Below are 23,453 nucleotides of genomic sequence, written 5' to 3'. Positions count from 1 at the left end.
TATTAAGCATTCATCATCAGGACTCTGATTATGACATTAAAATGGTTTATCAGATGTGCATGTGCAAAGAATGCATAGAAGAAAGGAAAGCAAGACAGATTTTAAATGACTTTCTGATGATTCTCTTGTATTTTAATTTCTGTCTAATGTGTTTTTCTTCTGAGTGGTGTTTTTTGTTTGTTTGGTTGGTTTTTCTTTTTAGAGTGGGAGAAAGTGGGAGGGGATGGGTAGAGGAAAGAGAGAATTTTAAGCAGGCTCCATGCCTAGGAGCCCAACAAGGGGCTTAATCTCATGACTGATCATCATGAGCTGAACCAAAATCAACTAACTGTTCTGAGTGTTCTTAAGAGACTTAAGAATTTAAGATGAGTGGACTTGATGATAGTTTCCCTGAGGCGTGAATCTTCTTGATTTCCTGTTTATAGTGGAAAATATCAGCAGACCAGAGCTACTAGAATACTGGGTGTCCTGGATAATAATATCTTGTTCACTGGAGCTCAGTGAGAGGGTCAGATTACTCTAGTCAAACACTTCCAGGGATCATTTCAGACAAGGTGAATATTTCAAACATTAAAATCAGTATTAAAATAGGAAATAAAGAGGCCACCTGGGTGGCTCAGTCGTTAAGCGTCTGCCTTCGGCTCAGGTCATGATCCCAGGGTCCTGGGATCGAGTCCCACATCGGGCTCCCTGCTCAGCGGGAAGCCTGCTTCTCCCTCTCCCACTCCCTCTGCTTGTGTTCCCTCTCTTGCTGTGTCTCTCTCTGTCAAATAAATAAATAAAATCTTAAAAAATAAAATAAAATAAAATAGAAAATAAAGAACATTTGCCGGTGCATGCACAAACTCAAATACCAAACAACATGAGCACAGTTGTATAATAATGAAAGGATTATAGGTTAATTTATACCGCTAAGCATCATCAGTTAACTTTTAATCTTAGATAATTTTTTTAAATCTAGACTTTAAGAAGGAAGCACTTTCAAAATCAAAGTATAAATTATTCATAACAAATACATATAAAGACTAACAAAATATTTTGTTTCTGGGGGATACTTTTATAGGATAATATTCATTTTCTACGTGTATAGGCTAGAGTAATTCTAAAACAAATACAACCTTACAGAAGTAATATCTGCTAAATGTAAGTAAGCTTTGTAATGAAATTTACTCCTCACTTTCATTGTATTGAAAATCTGCAAGATGAAAACTCATAACTAGAGACAGTTTTTGACTTCAGCAAAACCTAATGGTGGGGGCGCCTGGGTCGCTCAGTTGGTTAAGTGGCTGCCTTCGGCTCAGGTCATGATCCCAGGGTCCTGGGTTCGAACCCCCCATCAGGCTCCCTGCTCAGTGAAAAGCTTGCTTCTCCCTCTCCCTCTGCCTGCCTCTCTCCCTACTTATGCTATCTCTCTGTCAAATAAATAAATAAAATCTTTAAAAAAAAAAAAACTAATGGTGAACATATATCAATTGAATTTTTTTTTAATTTGACTCCTTTCTATTAATTCCTTGAAATTTCAGGTTTATCATTTTGACAAATGATCATTATGTTTATAGACTAAACAAAATAACTGACACATACTCTGTACAGTAAAATTATATGGACACTGCCTGGAAGATTTTTAATTGAAGAGCAAGAGAAAAACCAAACAGGTAAATAAATTAAACAAAATATAAGGAGGTGAGAGAGAGAATACAGGTATAAAGATATTTCTGAAAGAAGCTTAAAGTCCCCTGAGAACTTCTGAGTGAGGGTATTAGGGAAGTTTCAGTAGAATAAGGGACTTTTGAAAATTTATTAAAGAATTATTGAAGAATCAGCATTTTTTTCCGTTATGTGAAGGTAACTATTAAAAGGCATCTTTAAATTAGCACCTAGGGATTTAGTTTTTACGATTTAAGATATCCCTTGGAGGGAAAAAAATACTTGGACTTTTTAAAAAGCAAATGCAGTGTTAGGCAGAAAGTTTCAAGTCATTGCCCTCTGCTTTTCTGCTTATATTTTCTTCCATGGAACATTCAAGTCAAATCTCTTCCCCCACAGTGTATTTCTTGGTACAGAATCATCATAGTAAGAATTAATAAATGATGGAATGATGGCAGTAAAGTTTTTAAAATTGTTTTGGTCTATATGTAATTTTTTCCTGACATGTTAAGGTTTGATGCAATCGGGGGAAAGCCTTACTACATTTTAGAGAACTCTTTTATGAATCCAAGGGAATAAGAAAATATACAGAAGAACCTCCCTTTAGTGCTGGTAGTGGCAGTTAGGTGCCTTCAAAACATTTAAAAAAAATGCTTTTCAATGCACCAATATATAAGCTGTGCGTATAGAGGAGTCTGTTAAGACTTTTCCCTGCATTAAAAGAAGAGATTAGTGAAAAGTATGCCTTAGGTTTTAATTTTGATGATAATGTATTTATTGGAAGCAATTCCCTTTAGGATCTTCATCTCAGAGGAAGAAATACTAAATTTTAACTGTAAGGCTGCAAGTGATTGAGTAGAGTATTTGGGATAAAAAACGTCAAATATCATATTATGGCTATGTTTTTATTGATATCATTATTATGTTCTTGATGCTATGATTACAAAGTTTCATGGTAAGTGGTCTTCCCATACATCCTGTGTTTTTAGTGTATGATTCTGCACAGTGTTAGATTTCTCACAATGTAAAACTTGATTTTGTAGTAGATACATCACCAACTTTCTAGTAATTTCCTATTCTGTCTCTTTTTTGTTTTGTTTTGTTTTATTTTGATTTGTAGGAAGGCTAGTATGGCTACCTTAAATTATTTATTTTCATTATAGAAGTATAATTGACATGCAATGTTAAATTAGTTTCAGGTGTGTGATGCAGTGATTCTACAATTCTGTGCATTACTCAGTGCTCACTGTGAAACTGGTCATCATCTGTCACCACACAATGCTATTACGATATTATTGACTACATTCCCTATGCTGTACTTTTCATCTCCGTGACTTAATTTATTTTATAACTGTAAGTTTGTACCTCTTACTCCCTTCCAGGTACTTCATCCTTTCCCCCACCCACCTCCCCTCTGGCAACCACCAGTTTGTTCTCTGTATTTAAGAGTTTGTTTGATTTTGTTTGTTTGTTCATTTGTTTGTTTGTTTTTAGATTCTCCATAAATGGAACATCATATGGTATTTGATTTCTCTGACTTATTTCACTTAGCATAATATGCTCTAGGTCCGTCCATGTTGTCACAAATGGTAAGGTCTCATTCTTTTTCATGGCTGAGTAATATTCTATTGTATATGTATCTGACATCTTTATCCATTCATCTATTGGTGCTTCCGTATCTTGGGTATTGTACATAATGCTGTAATAAACATAGGGATGCATATATCTTTTCAAATTAGTGTTTTCATTTTCTTTGGGTAAATACTCCATAGCGTAATTATTGGGTCATATGGTAGTTCTAGTTTTGGAACTTCCATACTGTTTTCTTCAGTGGTTATAGCAGTTTACATTCCCACCAAAAGTGCCTGTAGTTTCCCTTTTCTCCACATCCTCACCAACACTTGTTATTTCTTATCTTTTTGATACCAGCCATTCTGACAGGTATGAGGTGGTATCTCATTGCAGTTTTGATTTGCATTTTTCTGATGATTAGTGATGTTGAGCATCTTTTTATGTATCCATGTGTATTTAGGTTCTCTGCCAATTTTTTTAATCAAATGGTTTGTTTTTTTTGGTGTTGAGTTGTATAATTTTGGGGGGCATTTTGCATATTATTCCCTCATTAGATATATCATTTGCAAAAATCTTCTCCCATTCAGTAGGTTTCCTTTTTGTTTTCTTGATAGTTTCCTTTGCTGTGTAGAAGCTTCTTATTTTGATGTAGTCCCAGTAGTTTATTTTTGGTTTTGTTTCCTTGCCGGAGGAGACATACCCATAAACATGTTACTAGGGGTGATGTCTAAGAGATTACTGCCTATGTTTTTTCTATTTTTTAATTTATGTTTGTGTATGGTGTAAGAAAGTGGTCCAGTTTTATTCTTTTGCATGTAGCCGTCCGGTTTTCCCAACACTGTTTATTGAAAAGACTGTGTTTTCCCCATTGTATGTTCTTGACTCCATTGTTGTGGATTGATTAACCATACAGACATGGGTTTATTTCTGGGCCCTTTATTCTGTTCCATTGATTTATGTGCCTATTTTTGTGCTGGTACCGTATTGTTTTGTTTAGTATAGCTTTGTGGTATATCTTGAAATCCGGGACTATAATACTTCCAGCTTCGTTCTTCTCTCTCAAGATTGTTTTGACTATGCAAGTTTTTTTTGTGGTTCCATACATATTTTAGGTTATTTGTCCTAGTTTTGTGAAAAAACTATTTTGATAGGGATTGCCTTAAATCTGTAGATTGCTTTGGGTATGATGGGCATTTTAACAATACTAATTTTTGCAATCCATGAGCATGTAAGTCTTTCCATTCATTTGTATCATTTTCAGTTTCTTTTATCAATGACTTATAGTTTACTGACTATAGGTCTTTCACCTCCTGGTTAAATTAATCCTAGATATTTTATTCTTTTTGGTGCAATTGTAAATGGGATTGTTTTCTTAATTTCTTTCTTCTGCTTCCTTATTAGTATACGGAAAAACAACAGACGTCTGTACTTTGATTATATATCCTGTGACCTTACTGAATTCACTTAACAGTCCTAGGAATTTTTCAGTGGAGTCTTTAGGGTTTTCTACATATAGTATCATGTTTTTCTGCAAATAGTGAGAGTTTAGCTTTTTCCTTACCAGTGTGGGTGTCTTTTTATTTCTTTTTCCTGTCTGATTGTTGCAGTTAGGACTTCAGGTACTATGTTGAATAAAAGTGGTGAGAGTGGACATCATTGTCTTATTCTTGATCTTAGAGGAAGAGCTCTCAGTTTTTCACCTTTGAGTATAATATTAGATGTGGGTTTTTCATTATGGCCTTTATTATGTTGAGTTATTTTCCTGATGAGCCTGCTTTGTTGAGGATTTTTATCATGAATGGATATTGTACTTTGTCAAATGCTTTTTCTCTATTGAGATGATCATATAGTTTTTATCCTTCCTCTTGTTAATGTGACATATCACATTGACTGATCGTGAGTATTGAACGACTTTTGCATTCCTGGAATAAATTCCACTTTATTGTGGTGAATGATCTTTTTAATGTATTTTTGAATTGTGTTTGCTAATATGTTTTTTAAGATTTTATTTATTTATTATTTATTTATTTATTATTGTCAGTGAGAGGGAACACAAGCAGGGGAAGTGTCAGGCAGAGGGAGAAGCAGGCTCCCCATTGAACAAGGAGCCCAGTGCGGGGCTCGATCCCAGGACCTTGGGATCATGACCTGAGCTGGAGGCAGATTCTTTAACCAACTGAGGCACCCAGGTGTCCCCGTTTGCTAATATTTTGTTGAGGATTTTTGCATCTGTGTTCATCAGAGATACTGGCTTGTAGCTTTGTTTTTTGTAGTGTCTTTTTCTGATTTTGGTATCAGAGTAATGTTGGCCTTGTAGAATGAATTCTGAAGTTTTCCTTCCTCTTCTGTTTTTTGGAATAGCTTAAGAAGAATAGGTGTTAACTCTTTTCAAAAAAAAAAAAATTGGTGGAATTCATCTATGAAGCATCTGGTCTTGGATTTTTGTTTGTTGGCAGTTTTTTGATTATCTGGTTTTGATACCTCATACAATCTATTTTCGTTCATTCAATTACTTATTTTACATTTGGTTATTATTATATGGTTAGAACAAATATAAAAATTTGCACCAAAAAATAAAACAAAAAAACAAAAAAAACTCAGCCTCCTTTTTCTCACTTCCATATATATGATAACTTCATTATCATGTGATATAACCAATCTCACGGACTCCAAAGCTTAAAGTCTCTTTGACTTTGTACTTTCTAAACACCCTCTCTCCACTCTTCTTTACAGTTTTCTTTAAATTATTCATTTTACTCCCTAGTATAAAATAACTTTATCTATAATGGTCCTAGATATAAAAAAGGCTCAAGGAATGAGTAGGATAGTATGTAGGTATTGAAATATTAGACAAATTAGACATTGTGACGAGCATCTTTGATTAGTTGAACCTCCTCAATGAAATGTGTGATTTTGATAATGTCCAGGACTTTTTAAAGGAATATATATAGTTGGTAATACTTGATTTAGATTGGTATTAAAACATAGTCTGTAATTAGTAAATGGAGATAAAAGGGATGGGAGAGAGTGAAAAAAAAAAGGAGGGAGGGAAGTAGGGTGAAAGATGCCCATCCCCTCACCACTATTTTTTATGGTGGTTTGTTTTAAGATAGATTCTTATGATTGATTATTTTCCTGAGACTCATTCAAGATGGTTCAAGGTAAGGATAAAATAAATAATCACACTAATAATAATAATAATAATAATAATAATAATAGCAAAATGAAGAACTATAAAAGTGGGCCTCACTCTGCCCAGTGTTGGAGATCAGAATTTTGTCAAAGCTAATATGCCTCAGTGGCAGGCTTTTCCTCTCACTATTAGCTCCATTTTTTTTCTTTTTAGTCTCTCAATTCTTTTGCTCATCTATTTATTGCATGGCTTAACCTGACTCTAAATTTCTAATGTGACTCCTCTAGCTTCTACTAATAACTGATTAATCTCTTTTTATGTTTGGTTTTATTGCTCTTGTTATAAGTGACTGGCATAAAATTCTTGTCACAGGTCAAGCCACTGACCAATCTGTAGATTTTCAAGTAATTCCAAATAGCCACTGACATATCCAGGGATATGAGGAATAGAACATGTGTTTGAGATGCAGTGCGCCAGTTGCTGTTCTCAGCTGTGACAAAAAGAATTCTCTGATAAGAAGAAAAGGATTTATATACAAAGTTGTTAGGAGAACTGAATACATGGCTTGTAGGCTGAGCTTTAGGAATAACCACAGTACACCCCAGAGCTGTTCGTCTTAAGGCAAGGCTACCTCTGCCAAGACCAGGAAGCTGCCGGATTTGTCCCCATCCCTGCAGACTCTGATATCATACAGCCCTATCCCTTGTGCATCAGACAGTGGATAACATCTATCCTGTTTTCTCATGTAACTAATTTCTGTATCTACATAAATATTATAGAGGTCATGTCTGATTAGCAAAGACTAAGTCATGTCTGCTTTGGAGCTATAATGAACTTTAAAAATGGAGGGGATTTGTTTGTTTTATTTCTAATTTGTTTCCTTGGTTTAATGCTATAGATAACATTCACATTGTAGAAACAGTTTTCCAAAATTTGGTAGCCTGTGTATTAACAGATTTTCTTTTTTTTTTTTTTTAAGATTTTATTTACTTATTTGACAGAGAGAGACACAGCGAGAGAGGGAACACAAGCAGGGGGAGTGGGAGAGGGAGAAGCAGGCTTCCCGCGGAGCAGGGAGCTCGATGCGGGGCTCGATCCCAGGACCCTGGGATCATGACCTGAGCCGAAGACAGACGCTTTAATGCCCCTCCCCCTAGCTCATGCTTTCTCTCTCTCTCTCAAAATAAATAAATAAGATCTTTATAAAAAAAGAACAGAATTTAATAATAACATTTTTCCACATAATATATGACATATTAATAATTATGGGCACGTGGGTGGCTCAGTTGGTTGAGCAACTGCCTTTGGCTCAGGTCATGGTCCTGGAGTCCTGGGATCGAGTCCCACACCGGGCTCCCTGCTCAGCAGGGAGTCTGCTTCTCCCTCTGATCCTCCCCCCTCTCATGTGCTCTCTCTCTCTCTCTCTCAAATAAATAAATAAAATCTTAAAAAAAATAAAATAATTATGAAAATCACACAAATAATCATAGTAAACAGCTTAAAATAAGAATTTTACAATAAGGGGTGGCTGGGTACCTCAGTCGGTTAAGTGGCTGGCTGCCTTTGGCTCAGGTCATGATTCCAGGGTCCTGGAATCAAGCTCCACTGAACAGGGAGCCCGCTTCTCCCTCTGTCCCTCCTCCCCACTTGTTCTCTCTCTCTCTTTCAAATAAATAAATAAAATCTTTTAAAAAAAGAATTTTACAATAAAATACTGTAAGAGGGCAGATGAGGGCAGGTGTGGTGGACATGGAATGCTTTATTGAAGAGGTGACTTGAAAAAAAAAAAAGGATTCAAATTTGTGGCTATTCACAACCAAGAAAGCAAACATAAAAAAAAGCTTGATATTGCAAACATTCCCTTGTAGGTGAAAGATTAGGGGTGCCTGGGTAACTCAGTTTGTTAAGCGTTGGACTCTTGATTTCAGTTCAGCTCATGATCTCAGGGTCATGAGATTGAGTCCCATGTTGGGCTGGGGTCTCAACATGGACTGTGCTTAAGATGCTCTCCCTCTGCCCCTCCCCCTGCACGTTCACGATCTCTCTCTCTCAAACAAACAAACAAATAAATAAATATTTTTAAAAAGAAAGATTATTAGATATTTATTGGTGTAAGGAAAGCAGTTAATTTTGATGATTGTAGCTGAATCCAATTTCAGGCCAGCTTACTTGCAAAGCATGTATGTGTTTTTAGCATCCAGATTAACACTGTAGGTCTGTGTTACAAGAAGGCACTGGGGCAGCCAATCTGATAGAGCCAAAGCATAATACACAGAAAAGTAAATCTGAAAATCTCCCCTGTCAGATACATCTACATCAGTGATCTTTCTACTTTGCAGGGACACATAATTCATACTCAGCACTTCAGAAGTAAGCCAGAACTGCTGCTTTATGGGAGATTACAATCGACCTTAAATTTTACTTTATTTACTGTTGCAGTTAATTAATTCTGCCAAGTTCTAATTTACTGCATCAGAATGTTGGCTATATGCTTACATCTAAAATTGCATACAATTTTAGAAATGACTCTCCGTTGAAATTGTGTTACTTGTGCTCTTGGAGGCAACAGGGTCCCAGTTTCTGTTTTCTGACAAGGGGACAGCTAGTGTTCTCCGCCATGCTTCAAGTAAAGGAGAAGAGTTTGCTTTCTTAATTTCATGTATTTTATAAACATTATGTTTTTTATGTACCTCAGAATATTAATTTAATAAATGGAAAAACAATGCATGTAAGACACTTAGCACATACTTAGCTCTTAACAAATGGGAACTATCATTGTCATTGTAATTGCTGTCACTGGATTCTGAGGTAAAATTAGTTGATCAGTAAGCAGTGCTATATACAAATAAATATATGCTTACGGAATGGTTCTAAACAAACAAAAACTCCGTATGTCTCTTAAATAAAAACACTAAGGTAGGACATTACTCTACGTCTCTAATTTTTAGACAGTCTCATTCCATCTCTCAAAATGTCTCTCTCCATATGGCAGACAAGAAGACAAAGAACCGTCTGATTAACATCCTACCTGTTTAGAAACAATAGCCAAATGAGACGGTCCTTTCAGACCGGACAAGCAAAATAATCCCAGAGAAGATTCTGATTTTTTCACATGCCTGGGACACTCACCATGGCCAGGGGAAGGGGTGCTTTATTTGGCTGTGAATGAGTCACATTTCTGCCCTTTTGTTAAATGGGATTAGCCCTATTGAAAACAGATGGATTTCCCAGAGGACAGAAAAGTTCATTGCAAAAGAGTGAGTAGATATTAGATTCATAAAATGTATCCAGAAATCCACTGAATACATCTGTCACTCCCTGTCATCCTCACTCATTTCCTTACTGTCCCTGAGATCAGAGCCTGTAAGTAATTTTAATCATTTCAGGTCCCAAGTCATGCACAATGTATTTGCATCACCATATTTTTGTTAGCAATGCTCCCTTGCAAATAATTCCACCCTCATTCCAAACATATTAAGTATCTTCACTCTTCTCATTTTATGTTTACTTGCTACATTCAAATTTTCAATAACAATGGCACTAGGGAAACTTTAGTCCTATAACACCAGGTAAGTGATCATCTCTGTCTCTGTGCCTGGAAGGAAATGGTAGAACTGCTTTGTGTTTTTTTGTTTTTGTTTTTGTTTTTTAAAGATTATTATTTGTTTGAGAGAGAGAGAGAATGAGAGAGAGGGAGCATGAGAGGGGGGAGGGTCAGAGGGAGAAGCAGACTCCCCGCTGAGCAGGGAGCCCGATATGGGACTCGATCCCGGGCTCCAGGATCATGACCTGAGCTGAAGGCAGATGCTTAACCGACTGAGCCACCCAGGTGCCCCAGAACTGCTTTGTTTTTAATAGTCAGAGATACATTATTATGTTGTATTTTCTTCTCTGCCCCTCCTTCTCTCCATTATCACCTCTTTTGTGCATCATGGATTCAACATCATTACTGGAACCTATGTGACTACCCAGCCTTTATGTCCAAACTTGAAATGGGGTTTATCCCTTCCATGACAACTTTACATGTTAAGTAGTCTTTACTCAAGAACGTAGATGGGTATGTGGGAGGGTGAAGAAGCTACAACTAGTTAGAGGTGTGAGAAGAGGAAATTTGTGAGGGGAATCCATTTAAACAAGTTTGAGAAGATGGAATAATTAACAAGGAGAAGAAACAAATCTAAATAACAATGACTTAAAATTATAAATATACACACAATATCCCAGTTAATCCATAATGGAAGTGCATATGACACGAGTTTGTAGGTTTTGTGATAGTATTATCTTCAGAATTACTACATGGGATAGCTATGCCTCTGAGAACTTTTAAAAAATCAGAAAAGCTCGCTTGAATTTTTTAACTCTAAACACAGTGGGATCAGGTTCTTTATTCTCTTAATAATTTGAATACATAAATACTAATTTTATAAGGGATTATTCCCTGAGGGAAAAGTGAATGGCATGGTAAAGGACTATTTTCTGAGCTCATCATTATATAGTTTCATTTTAGAAAGTAATAGTGTGTCCAAAATAGATCATTCTTTTAACGGAAAAATAGCAAACTTCTTTGTACCACACCAAAATCAAAAGTATAAGGCTACAATTTAAGACAATTTAGAGCCTTGTTCTAAAATCCATGAGTAATAGAAAAATCTCTGATCCCTCATCTTGCTTTTTTTCTTTATAGCAACTAACATTTCTTAAAATTGTATTACATAATTCGTTGATTTACTTGTTCATTTTCATTCTCTGAGAGAGGGGGCTGTGTGAGGACAAAGTAGTGAGAGATGTGACTCTGCTGGCCTTGAAGATGGGAAAGATGCAGCCATCAGCCAGCGAAAGCCAGTAACCATGAGGGATTGCAAGAGGCAAGGAACACACTCTCTCCTAGGGCCTCTGGAAGGAGCTCAACTCTAGACACTGTCATTTTGGCCTGTTGACTTTTTTGGGGGGGAGGGAGGTGGTATCTTTTATTTTTTATTTTATTTTTAAATTCAAGTATAATTACAGTGTCCTATTACTTTCAGGCATAGAATACAATAATTCAACAATCTTATAGCATTTCTCAGTGCTCAATCAAGTATACTCTTAATCCCCTTAATCTATTTCACACACCCCACCCCCCACCCCTCACCACCTTCCTTCTGGCAACTACTAGTTTGTTCCCTGTATTTAAGAGTCTGTTTTTTTTGTTTGTTTGTTTTTGTCTCTTGTTTGTTTGTTTTGTTTCTTAAATTCCACATATGAGTGAAATCTTATGGTATTTGTCTTTCTCTATCTGACTTATTTCCATTAGCTTAATACCCTCTAGGTTCATCCATTTTTTTTTTTCGTTAAAGATTTTATTTCTTTATTTGACAGAGAGGGAGACACAGCGAGAGAGGGAACACAAGGAGAGGGAGTGGGAGAGAGAGAAGCAGGCTTCCCATGGAACAGGGAGCCCAATGCGGGGCTCGATCCTAGGACCCTGGGATCATGACCTGAGCCAAAGGCAGATGCTTAACGACTGAGCCACCCAGGCGCCCCATCCATGTTGTTACAAATGGCAAGATTTCATTCTTTTTTATGGCTGAATAAGAGTCTATTGTAGATACACCACATTTCCTTTATCCATTCATCTATCTATGGATGGACTTTTGGTTGCTTCCATATCTTGTTGGTCTGTTGACATGTGACTTTTGGCTTCCAGAATTGTTAGACAATGAATTTCTCTTGGTTTAAGCCACATAGTTTGTGGCAATTACTTACAGTGGCCTCAGGAAGCTAATACAGTAGGGATTGGATGGGGCAAGTATGCAGGTTATCATTAACAATAATTACTTAAGTGTATTATATGATGGCAGATACTATGCCCCCAATTAATTTTGAAAGTGAACTAAAACTCTGGCAAGAATTCCATTTGTCCACATGAATACAATTATATATGATGGTAAAATACTCATCTGTTTCATCTTAAACCATAATTTATACATGCCTGTTGTGTCCTGGGCATTGTGCTGCAGGACAGAAATAAGATCAAAAACGATTTCCAAGCCTTGTTGCAAGTCTTCGTCTTATGTGGGAAGGACCTCTCAAAACCACATAATATTATATAATAGTAACATAATATATACTAGGGACCAAGCATTTTACTTGTTTGTACAAAAAATATTAAGCAGGACATTTGCTAGCACTGGGGTGGACCTATGATGACAAGGACAACGATGTCAGCTAACACTTTCCCAGTGTTTACTCTGTATATAGGACCAGCGGGGGCCGGTCTGCGTATGACCATGTTAAGAGTTTTACATGTGTTATCCCATTCAATCTAAGCAACTAGCTTGTTTGTTTGTTTGTTTTCATGGTTTGTTTTGTTTAATATAATGATCTCTGGTTCATAGAACTGGGTGAGTCATGATCTGGGGTTCTTGGGCTCCTGGAAAACCTTCATCACGTGACACTGGTTCTGCACAGGCCCTTAAGAAATAAACTATTTTTGATGAACACTAGTAAAGACAACAACCAACATGTGAGCAAAACCTTATTAAAGTCCCCTTTAATATCCTCATCCATAGTTTTTACATGAACGAACGAAGGGACAGAGAGGTAAAAGTTGCACGGTCAGTCGTGGAGTTGGGATTTGAAACCAGACGGTCATGACATGAGAGGTAATACTTGCTGCTCTTGATTAGAGCTTATGCTGGGAATTCAAGTTACCAAATTCAATCTTTCATCATTCTTGTACTAAGCCTAACTGACGTTTGAAGATCTTTCTACCTCCTTTAAATGTAATTTCAACCATCAACTGAAATACTTCACCTTTTGCCACTTCTAGTTTTGTTTTGTTTTTTTTCCCTCCTCACCACTTCTGTGAATGGTTTATTCACCTCGATAGAGTGAAAATCCTAGGTTTCATTTCAGCCTCAGGGAAACTTAGTGAGACTTAGTGAATCATTAGTACAGAGGAACTTTTTGTACTCTGCGCTGAAATAAAAATATTAACATTGTTGGAATTGATTGAACCTACCGTAGTTGACACTCAAAACGGTAATGGGTCCTTATGTGTGAAGGTTGCGGAAAGCAACACTAGATGGAGCGATGTTGTCCATCATTCACTGAGGCCTGTGTTCCAAAAATGTTTATAGCCCCAGGCAAGAGAAACTGCCATTTCCATTATCATTTGCCATTTTCTCTAAAAAAAAAATAGATTTCTTAACATATCATGGTGCATGTTAATAACCTAAAACTTGTATCAGGAAATTATGAATGAGTTGCTATTTCATAGAAACATTTTTGTACATTAAGAACCTTCTAAAACCATGTATTTTACCCTATTTAAATTTAGCACTTCACACTGACTTATAATCTCTTCCTTACTCAGAACAGTTTTGTGTTTTTTTTTTTTAAACTAGGTGTCTTTCTCTATGCTTCTGAAACTTCAAGATATCTGAGAACAGCCGGGGATCTTGTAAAAATGCAGATTCTGATTAAGAGCAGGGCCTGTATTCTGCATTTCTAACAAGTTCCCAAGTGATACCAGTACAGCCAGTGTATGGGCCACACTTTGAATAGAAAGTCTCTTAACAAGTGGTTCTCAACTGCTGCTCAGTGGTCAGGTGCTGGCTGGCTACTAACGATCGTTTGGAGAGCTTCTCTAGCGTAGAGACTTCTGAATGATGTTTAGAGATTCCGTGTCGGGGCTTGTGACCCGAGGCTCGGCCATCTGCATTTCTTCAGTGTAGATAGAAGGGATTCTGTTGTTTAGATGAAGAGTTCTCAAAAGTGTCAGGGCATGTGTTCACTTCATAGCTCTGAAGGGCTCTTATAATAAGGATTTAAATAATTTTATACTCACAGAAAATAAGGCATCTGGAATGTTAAGAAATAAGACCCAGATTTAAAGCCTCTGCTCCAAAGCATGTATGCTCTCAGTCTCCTGCTGTATGACCGCCTTGCTTCAGAACGACCTTCCTCCTCCTCCTCATCTTTTATCACCACTCTCACAACTATTTAAGAACTTAGCGTCTATCACACAGTTGATAGTAAGTACTTGCTCTTTTGAACAATAAAAATACCTCACCAAAGGAGGAGAAGAAACAGCAACTCTCATCAACCACTCCCATGCCTACCATTTTACACGTGTAATTGCACTTCTTGGCAGCAAGCAAGCAAGCAAGCCCCTTTATATACATGATTTCGCTTTGCACAATCCAGAAGTCAAGCAGAACACATTCTGAAATGGAAGAAAGAGGTAAGGAAAACTAAATCCTCGAGACTGTTCAAGTTGCTTAATTTCATAGGGCTAGAAGAGAGCAGAGAAGGAACTAGGCACTCCATTTTCTCCCTCTCCTTTTAAGATGCTTTTCTCACCCTACCTACTATTCTTCCACCTCGGTGACTATCGACTTCGAAATAGATGTGAAACTAACCACCTAAATAACTCTTTTAATCTTTCTACGTATCATATGCAGGCATGCAGTGTCTAAGCTCACTATTCTTGCCGCAGCTGTGAGAAAAGAAACCTCTTTTTGTATTCTTCATAAAGCTGTTTCTGTCATGTTGGATGCTGCACCTCTCATATTCCCATGGATTTCTTATTTTCTAGATGAGATTTTACCTCCTTTGACGTAATGGAGAACAGCTATTATGGGTTTTCAATGAAATTACACTTACCCTTTTTTTTTCTAAACAAGACTAACAGAATTTTATAACTTTCCTTGTAATTAAAACTTACCTGATAAATGAATTTGCTAGCTATAACTAAATTTTTTTTTTTTATTTTTAAGAGATAAACAAAAAGGAATTTAGAATTTTCAATTATCAGCTGATAGGTATTTGCAAGTAAGGTTTTAATATTTTTCAGGTTTGGGGAATAAGGTTTCCTATCAAAATGACTGTGCTAGTAATGCATTTTGAATTATTTTACCATTTAAAAAAGAAAAAAAAATAGCCCTTTCTTGTGCAGTAATAGTTGGATATTGGTCACTGAAAGGCAGTTTCCTTAGAAGTTTTATTTATTAAGCTGTGAATCTCAAACTAGTTTTTGTAGACAATCTCTCAAAATTTCATACATTTCAGACATTTTTTACATTTCAGAACATATAAGTTATGTATTGTACTGTATTATTGTAGTATATATAAGTTATTTATTGTACTCTTTATTATTGCAGTGTATATGCTACTTACCTATAGTCTGTCACTCACTGCCTCCTTTGGTCACCAGTAGAATTTAAAATAAGATAGTGTGGTGGAAACAGCCATATGTCTGCCAATGTCCCTTCTCCCAGTCTTGCATTTGGTAATACAAGTGAGTTTTAGCAGGAAATTTACACCTACTTAGCTAGGGGCTCCATTTACAAGCCTCCCAGCATCTGTTGCAGTTAGTAACACATGGCCATCTTCTGGGCAACAGACATGAACAGAACTGAGTCCATGGCTATATAAAAAAGAGAAAATTGTAGTTGTTCTTTTAGATATTTAATCTCCCCCCCCCCCCCCGAGTGACCTTTATTCAGTATGACTAAATGGTAAGTTCTTGTTCAGTCTGGAAACTCCTTTTAGGCCCAAAAGTGTTCTTAACGTGTTTCATATCTTATTTGAGAGGATTTTTTTTTCTCTCTCTCTTTTGTTTTTGTTCAAATAAGGCAAAATATTGTCATCATAACTGTATATTTGTCCTTCAACTTTTGTGGAAAACTTTTCTTCATCCCTACAGATTTTATCAGACCTAGATTAAGGCCCCCTTCTCTGTGCTCTGGCACTGCTCTAGATTTCTCATATCTTAAAAGTTACCACACTGTGTTGCACTTGTCTAAGGCTGGGTGGGGCAAGTACCTATTGTTCTCTCTCTATCCCCAATTTCTTTTTTTTTTTTTTTCATTTTAACCATTTTTTTTTATTCTTATGTTAATCCCCATACATTATCTGTACCTCTCTATCCCCAATTTCTAATGCAGTACATGATACATGGTAAGTTTTTAATAAGTAACTAAAGAGTACCTGACCAGAGTCCTCTTAAGTGTATACCTCTATTTTGGGGGAAGAAGGGGGATTATTTTTCTCCTTTCAGGATCAACATTCTGGGAGATAGAAAATGAAACCTATTTTGGTTCCTAAACTATTTGGGATTTTTATTGAAAACAGTGCTATTTGTGCAGCTCCTAAGGCTTCCCTTCTGTTGGACCATTAAATGCACCCCCAGACACAGAATGTGAAACTGTTAGTGAATCACTTCATGTTCAGTGTACTGTGACTCAACAGAACGGAGCACAGCACAACCTTTATGGAAGCGGACACAGAACTTTTCTTTTTTCAACAGTGTCAGAGGCAAGCTTTTTAAGATAGTTAAGTTCCCTTAATTGGGTAGAAAATCTATCTTGTTCAGATTACACTTTTTTTTCTTTTTATTTATCTCATAAGTTTAGAATCCTTATCATTTTAACCATCATTAATTTTGAAAATATCTACCAAAACATCTTACTTATTAATTAAGAATCTTTGAAGATTTCCTTGGAAAAAATGGTGATATAATAAATTGTAAGGATACATTTGCATCAGTGTATTTACTTAGTAGTGTTGGTTCAGTTAGATTTTTTATGGACATCCTCTTCTTTCCTTTGGAAGTTGCTCATTGACTGTGCCACAAAACGGTAAATAGGGTGCCTGGGTGGCTCAGTTGGTTAAGCGACTGCCTTCGGCTCAGGTCATGATCCTGGAGTCCCGGGATCGAGTCCCACATCGGGCTCCCTGCTCCGCAGGGAGTCTGCTTCTCCCTCTGACCCTCCTCCCTCTCATGCTCTCTGTATCTCATTCTCTCTGTCTCAAATAAATAAATAAAATCTTTAAAAAAAAAACAAAACAAACAAAAAAAAACGGTAAATAATCTGTTTCCTTTCCAAAGCAAGCTGAGTGCACTGCCTGGCAATAAAGAATCAGAATCTCCATTCTGTCAGTTTTATCACAAGAAGTCTCTTTTTCTAAAGCCATGGGGTCAAACACTATGTTTTATGAAATTCCTGTTAATTCAAAGAGTGTCCGAATCCTCCACCTGAATAGAACAGTAGTGAATTGGGAGCTATGTAGAAGTAATTCTTGTTGTACTATATGCTCCTCACTGTAGAAAGGTAGAATCTGCACAAAAGCTCAATTTTGTGTCACTCTTATCTTCCAACGTATGATCATTTTTGCTACACATATATGTTAGGCGTGAGTGCACATGCATGAATAAATACATACACATATATTTACGTATTATTATCATCATTGGGAATTAATAGTAAAATAGATAAAATTGCATATTGTTGTCAGGTGGTTTTCACTTACATCTATTAAAAATATCAGTGTGAGCAGTGATAGGACTGTGCAGAAATCACACAGTTGAGATTTCCAATTGATTTGTTTTGGGTTACTCACAGTTTTTTCATGGCTCCCTCTAACACCCACCTCAAGATCCTTTGTTTTCTTTTAAGATTCTTCTTTCTCTCACATTTGTTTTCTCCTCAAGATCCTTCTTTCTCTCACATTTGTTTTCTCCTCAAGATCCTTCTTTCTCTCACATTTATTTTCTTTGCAGTATGTTAAAAGCAGATGGGAAGTGGGGTTTATATTCGACACTTGTCTTTACAGCCAACAAAACTAGGTTCTCTATGCAACACGCTTGACTGTGGTGTACTTGGGGTGTCCACAGAATCAGTATTTTTGAAAGCATGTTACTGCTGATCCCTGCCAGTGTGCAGAGCCCTGATCACTGCAAGAGCCGGTGATTGGGACACCACCTGAGTGGAACGAGCTGGATTTATTCATGAATTCTCCTTGCTACATGCTGTTTCTAACAATTACATAGGAACCTCAAAGTCAAGATAAGATAATTAAGACTGGACAGAGAGTTCTGGAAGTTTGATTATGTTTTCACAACCATTTAGAACACCACAGCATGTGAAAAGTATAAGTAAAAATAAGATGAAAAGCAGGAATTAAGTTTATGTTTGGAATATCTCTAGCTCTATCTCCAATTTTTATATCTTCTTCAATTCTGAATCTTCAGAAATGTGTCTACCCCTATAATATATGTTGTATCACATATATGTATTTTACCAAATAAATATTTATAGATACTAATATATACATGCATACATGTGTGTGAAACTTAGACCCCAACTTTATCTGTCTGACTATGAAAACACGTTATTTTCCCAAATACTGTTTCTTAACTCCATTATCAGATGTAAGACTGTATATTGTTAAAATTTCAAATTTTAAAGAGAATGACTATTTATGTGTTCTCTTCGTGACATGTCTATTTAGGGAATCATTTGTAGAACACATTGGCAATTCCACCATTTGACACTCCTATAGACAACTAAATAGATGTCTTCTAAGGCTAAGTACCAAGACATAGCATTTATTTTACTGACTGTCAATGTGTTCTTCTTTCTGAATGAAAGATATGGTACCTTTTTGGGGTTTTTGATTTATATGTTAGTTTGACCTTGATTGGGAGACATAAACCCATTGATTTTACAACATTTTTATTTTCCCTTAATGGCTGTGTTCTTGTGTCTCTTCTTTTTCTTTTCTTTTTTTTTTCACATTGTAACATGTTGAGTAGATATTCTTTTTTTTATTATTATGTTATGTTAATCACCATACATTACATCATTAGTTTTTGATGTAGTGTTCCATGATTCATTGTTTGTGTATAACACCCAGTGCTCTATGCAGTACATGCCCTCTTTAATACCCATCACCAGGCTAACCCATCCTCCCACCCCCCTCCCCTCTAGAACCCTCAGTTTGTTTTTCAGAGTCTGTCGTCTCTCATGGTTCGTCTCCCTCTCCGATTTCCCCCCCTTCATTCTTCCCCTCCTGCTATCTTCTTCTTCTTTTTTTTTCTGTCCTAGTTTGTACTACTCATAATAATTACTCCCTTTAATAATCCTTCATTTCCCTCAGGCCTCCCTTCTTTTACCATACACAAATGACTAAATCCCAAATTTCATCAAACCTATATCTCTCTGTACCTGCTCTGGTGCAGGAGACTGTGACTGGTGAAAATCAAGTAAGTTTGGTGACTGATCTCATTTTGGTTTTTGTTTGTTTGTTTGTTTGTTTGTTTGTTTTTTTAAAGATTTTATTTATTTATTTGACAGAGAGAGACACAGAGAGAAAGGGAACACGAGCAGGGGGAGTGGGAGCGGGAGAAGCAGGCTTCCCACTGAGCAGGGAGCCCGATGTGGAACTCGATCCCAGGACCTTGGGATCATGACCTGAGCTGAAGGCAGACGCTTAACCGACTGAGCCACCCAGGCATCCCGACTGAGCCACCCAGGCATCCCGACTGATCTCATTTTGAACTTATGATCAATAATCTCAAGTGGGCCCTTACTGCTAAGCAGTTCTGCATTCTTGTACATTGCACAGTCTATCAATTCTCCCAATATGATGCCTATTTTATAGTTCCTTCTCACTCCTCAATCTTTAAACTCTTCCTTCTCAACCCACTATATTAGTTGATATCCCTATATGTTAGTCAGGTTTCTCCAGAAAAATAGAACCAAGAGGAAGAGTGTGTGTGTGTGTGTGTGTGTGTGAGAGAGAGAGAGAGAGAGAGAGAGAGAGAAAGACATCATTTTAAGGAAATGACTCACATGATTATAGAGGCTGGTAAATACAATCTATTCTGCAGAATAGATTGACAGGCTAAAGACCCAGAGAAGAGCCAGTGTTGCAGTTCAGGTCTCAGGGCTGTCTGCTGCAGAATTCCTTCTTTCTTGGAGGTCAATCTTGGAGGTCAATCTTTTTTTTTTTTTTTTAATATGGAAAGAGTATATTGCAGTTAAAATCAAAATAGAAAACTTTCTCCGCAAAAGAAAGAAAAAAAAGTTCTTTTGATCGCCTTGAATGCAGCACACACAAAAAGTGACGGTTCCCCCCGGCCCCCCCAGGAATGGAGGAAGAAGCAGAGGGCAGGAGTGCAGAGATTTCTTTTCTCCAGGCCCAGGCCTGTGAAAAGCACTGCCCAAGTGTTAGTCCTTAGCAGGGCCCTCGGCGGGTCTGTATCCCGTGAGCCCTTGGAGTTCGGGAGCATCGGCCTCTCCGATGATTCAGGCGTCCAGGCGCATCTCAGACACGATGCGGGTTTGCTTCCAGACCACGCGGCTACTTGTTGAACTGGAAGTAGAGCCCGTGGTCTGAGGGCGCCTCCACGGCACCTGAGTCTGCTGGCCGCCGCTCTCCTCGGCTGCAACACCGGCGGAAGGCACGGGGGTGTACCAGGCGATGTAAGCTCCTGGCACGTACGTGCCGGTGCTGGCTGAGCGAGAGGAGCCCCAGTTGCTGGGTAAGAGGTCCCATCATGGAGGCAGGCTGCAGAGAAATGGGGTGATCCATCCCTGGCGGCAGAAGGGAACCGGAAGGCTGCATGAGGTATGACTGGTGGTGCATCCACGACGGGTTAGGTGCTTTCCTTCAACTGACTGGTTGAGGCCCTCCCAAATAGAGAGGGCAATAGGCTTTACTCAAAGTCCACCAATTTAAATGTAAATCTCATCCAAAAACACACTCACAGAAAATAACCAGAATAATGTTAGGCCAAATATCTGGGCATTGCAGGCCAGCTAGGTTGACACATAAAACTAATCATCATACCCTGCTTCTTCTTTCATCAAGAAAATAGAAGCTGTCTATGCTGAACATTGTTCATTTACCCTTCCAGGTCTAAACTTTCCAGCTATTACTACATTTCTTTGTGTCCCATAAATCTGTACTGTATGGACTGTATCAGTTTGTTCTTTTGTCTTTTGGCTTCACACTGGGCTTGGGAATTCCTGGCAGCAGCTGGAAGGATGCTGGGTAGTGAGGTCAGTATATTTGTGTATTCTTCATACATGATCAACTAGAGCTCTTAGGATTTTCAACCAAAGTTCATGGCTTCTGTTAAGGTGTATCTCTCTATTTTAACATTCTTCCCTAGGATTTATGTCTCCACCCTTTATGCCCAAAGTAGTTATAGCTTCAGCCTACTGTACTACCTCTTCCGGTTCTCCTTCACACTTCCTACAACTTGGCAAGTAGTCCCTCAAACCTACATAAAATGATCCTGTTTTGATTGTCCAGTCTTTTCTGAAGGAAACATAATTAATACATTTTAAGAATGCTTTTACATGCTCCTAGCACATCTAGCAGTCTATCTACACTGTTACCCATTTACTTTACCTTTACTGCTTATACTTATACTGGGTGTAAGTCAGTCCTTACACTTGTGCATTGGATCTATACTCTACTCATACTCAAGAATACGTAATAATTATCCCTTCTCTTATGTATCATCAGTTTCTCTATTTCATAAATACTATGCTGTTGTATCACCCATCTTTGAAATGTCATGGCTCAACCCTGCAATGCCTTACAGTTGCTGCCTTATTTCTCTGCTCTTTTTTATGGCAAAACTCTTTGAAAGACTGCCTCTACTCTTAAATATATTTTCATCCATATAAATTCACACTTGACCCCACTTCTGTAAAGACAGCCCTTTCCTTTCAAGGTCATTAGTAAACTCCATACTGCTAAATTGGAATACTAGTTCATAGTTCTCATGTTAAGTTATAGCAGCTGTATTTGTAATACTTGATCACTCCCACATTCCTAAAATATTTGCTTCACTTGGATTTCATGACTCCATGTCTCTGGGATCTTTTCCTTTCTCATTGACCATTCCTACTCAGTCTCCTTTGATAACTGTTTGTTACCTTTTTAGATATTTCATTGTTGGAGTACATTAAACCTCAGTCTTCAAAACTTTTCTTTTTTCTTTTTCTTTTTTTTTTTAATGAGAGAGAGAGCGTTCTTATGTGTGTGAGTGGGGCCGGGTAGGGGGAGCGAATCTTAAGCAGGCTCCACGCCCAGCACAGAGCCTGAGGCATGATTCCATCTCAGGACCCTGAGATCATGACCTAACCTGAAATCAAGAGTTGGGTGCCTAACGAACTGAGCCACCCAGGCACCCCCACCAAGCCTCTTTTTCAGCTATTCTCTAAATGACCTTTTCTGTGTCAAGTTTGTGAGTAGCATTGAGGAATGTATGCTTCTTATATGTATATTTTCTGCTTGGACCACTCCTTTGAGTTCCAGGTACTTGTATCTAAATGCTTGCTCAGCATACCTATTTGTATGCTTAAATGACATATCAAACTTAAGAAGTCCAAAAACAGTGCCTCCTACTATCTTCCTCATATGTGGAGTTACAGAGATAAACAATCTGTGATCATCTTTGATGCCTCCCTTTTTCTCATACCCCCACATATAAAAAGAAATAGTAGATTCATATCTTAGTGATTTTATGCTATATCTACTATTTTACAGTATTGTCAATATTGACTGAATAAGCAAGTTTAGTTCAAATCAGATAAATCTGTCCTAAGTTTTTGACTACCATATTTTCAGGAATCATCTTCATTATAAATTTGCATTTAGCTTTTTTTTAATAGGTTTTATTTATTTATTTGAGAGAGAGAGAGGGAGAACAGAAAGGGAGAGTCAGAGGGAGAAGCAGACTCCCTGCTAAGCGGAGAGTCCAATGTGGGACTCGATCCAGAACACTGAGATCATGACCTGAGCTGAAGGCAGATGCTTAACTGACTGTGCCACCCAGGTGCCCTGCATTTAGCTTTAAAGCTATACCTTTGAATGGGATACAGTGGCATTTTCAGTGGCTCTAGTATGGTTTCTATGTGATATATACAAAAATTGGCAGGAATAACTAGTAAATAAATATATTTTAGCACTATTTGTCATGATAGGAGAAAAACTGCTTGAAAATCAGACAGAGACCAATGTCAAAATCTTTATTATAATCTGCCTATCCCTCACCTATTTATCATTCTAAATACAATTGATAAATGCTTAAATGTTTCTTACTTCGAATAGTTTTTTTGTCTTTTAGTCCGTACAACCTCTCTTTTAGGTTTTTTAAAAGCTGTTTCATTCCCCCCCCCCCCGAAAATCACTTGTTGCATGTTAAGCAGCTCTTTTGTTTTATTTTTGTTTTCTCTCTATCATGGTAGTGATAGAGTGCTCAGTAGTGCATTCAGTACATGTGTATCCACTAAGTGTCCTGAGCTTTGCCTTC

General features: G+C 37.4%; 1 protein-coding gene across 1 annotated transcript in view; it reads left to right on the top strand.

Annotated features, from left to right (window-relative positions):
- The window catches only part of LUZP2 (leucine zipper protein 2), a 251,799-nt gene that overhangs the window by 13,134 nt on the left and 215,212 nt on the right, over window positions 1–23,453 (top strand). The window lies entirely within an intron of this gene.

The sequence above is a fragment of the Mirounga angustirostris genome, unplaced genomic scaffold (assembly GCF_029215605.1).
Source record: "Mirounga angustirostris isolate CCGP_5_RB_7025 unplaced genomic scaffold, mMirAng1.0.hap1 SCAF_13, whole genome shotgun sequence".
Lineage (NCBI taxonomy): Eukaryota > Metazoa > Chordata > Mammalia > Carnivora > Phocidae > Mirounga > Mirounga angustirostris.
This window is presented reverse-complemented; position numbering and strand designations above follow the sequence as displayed.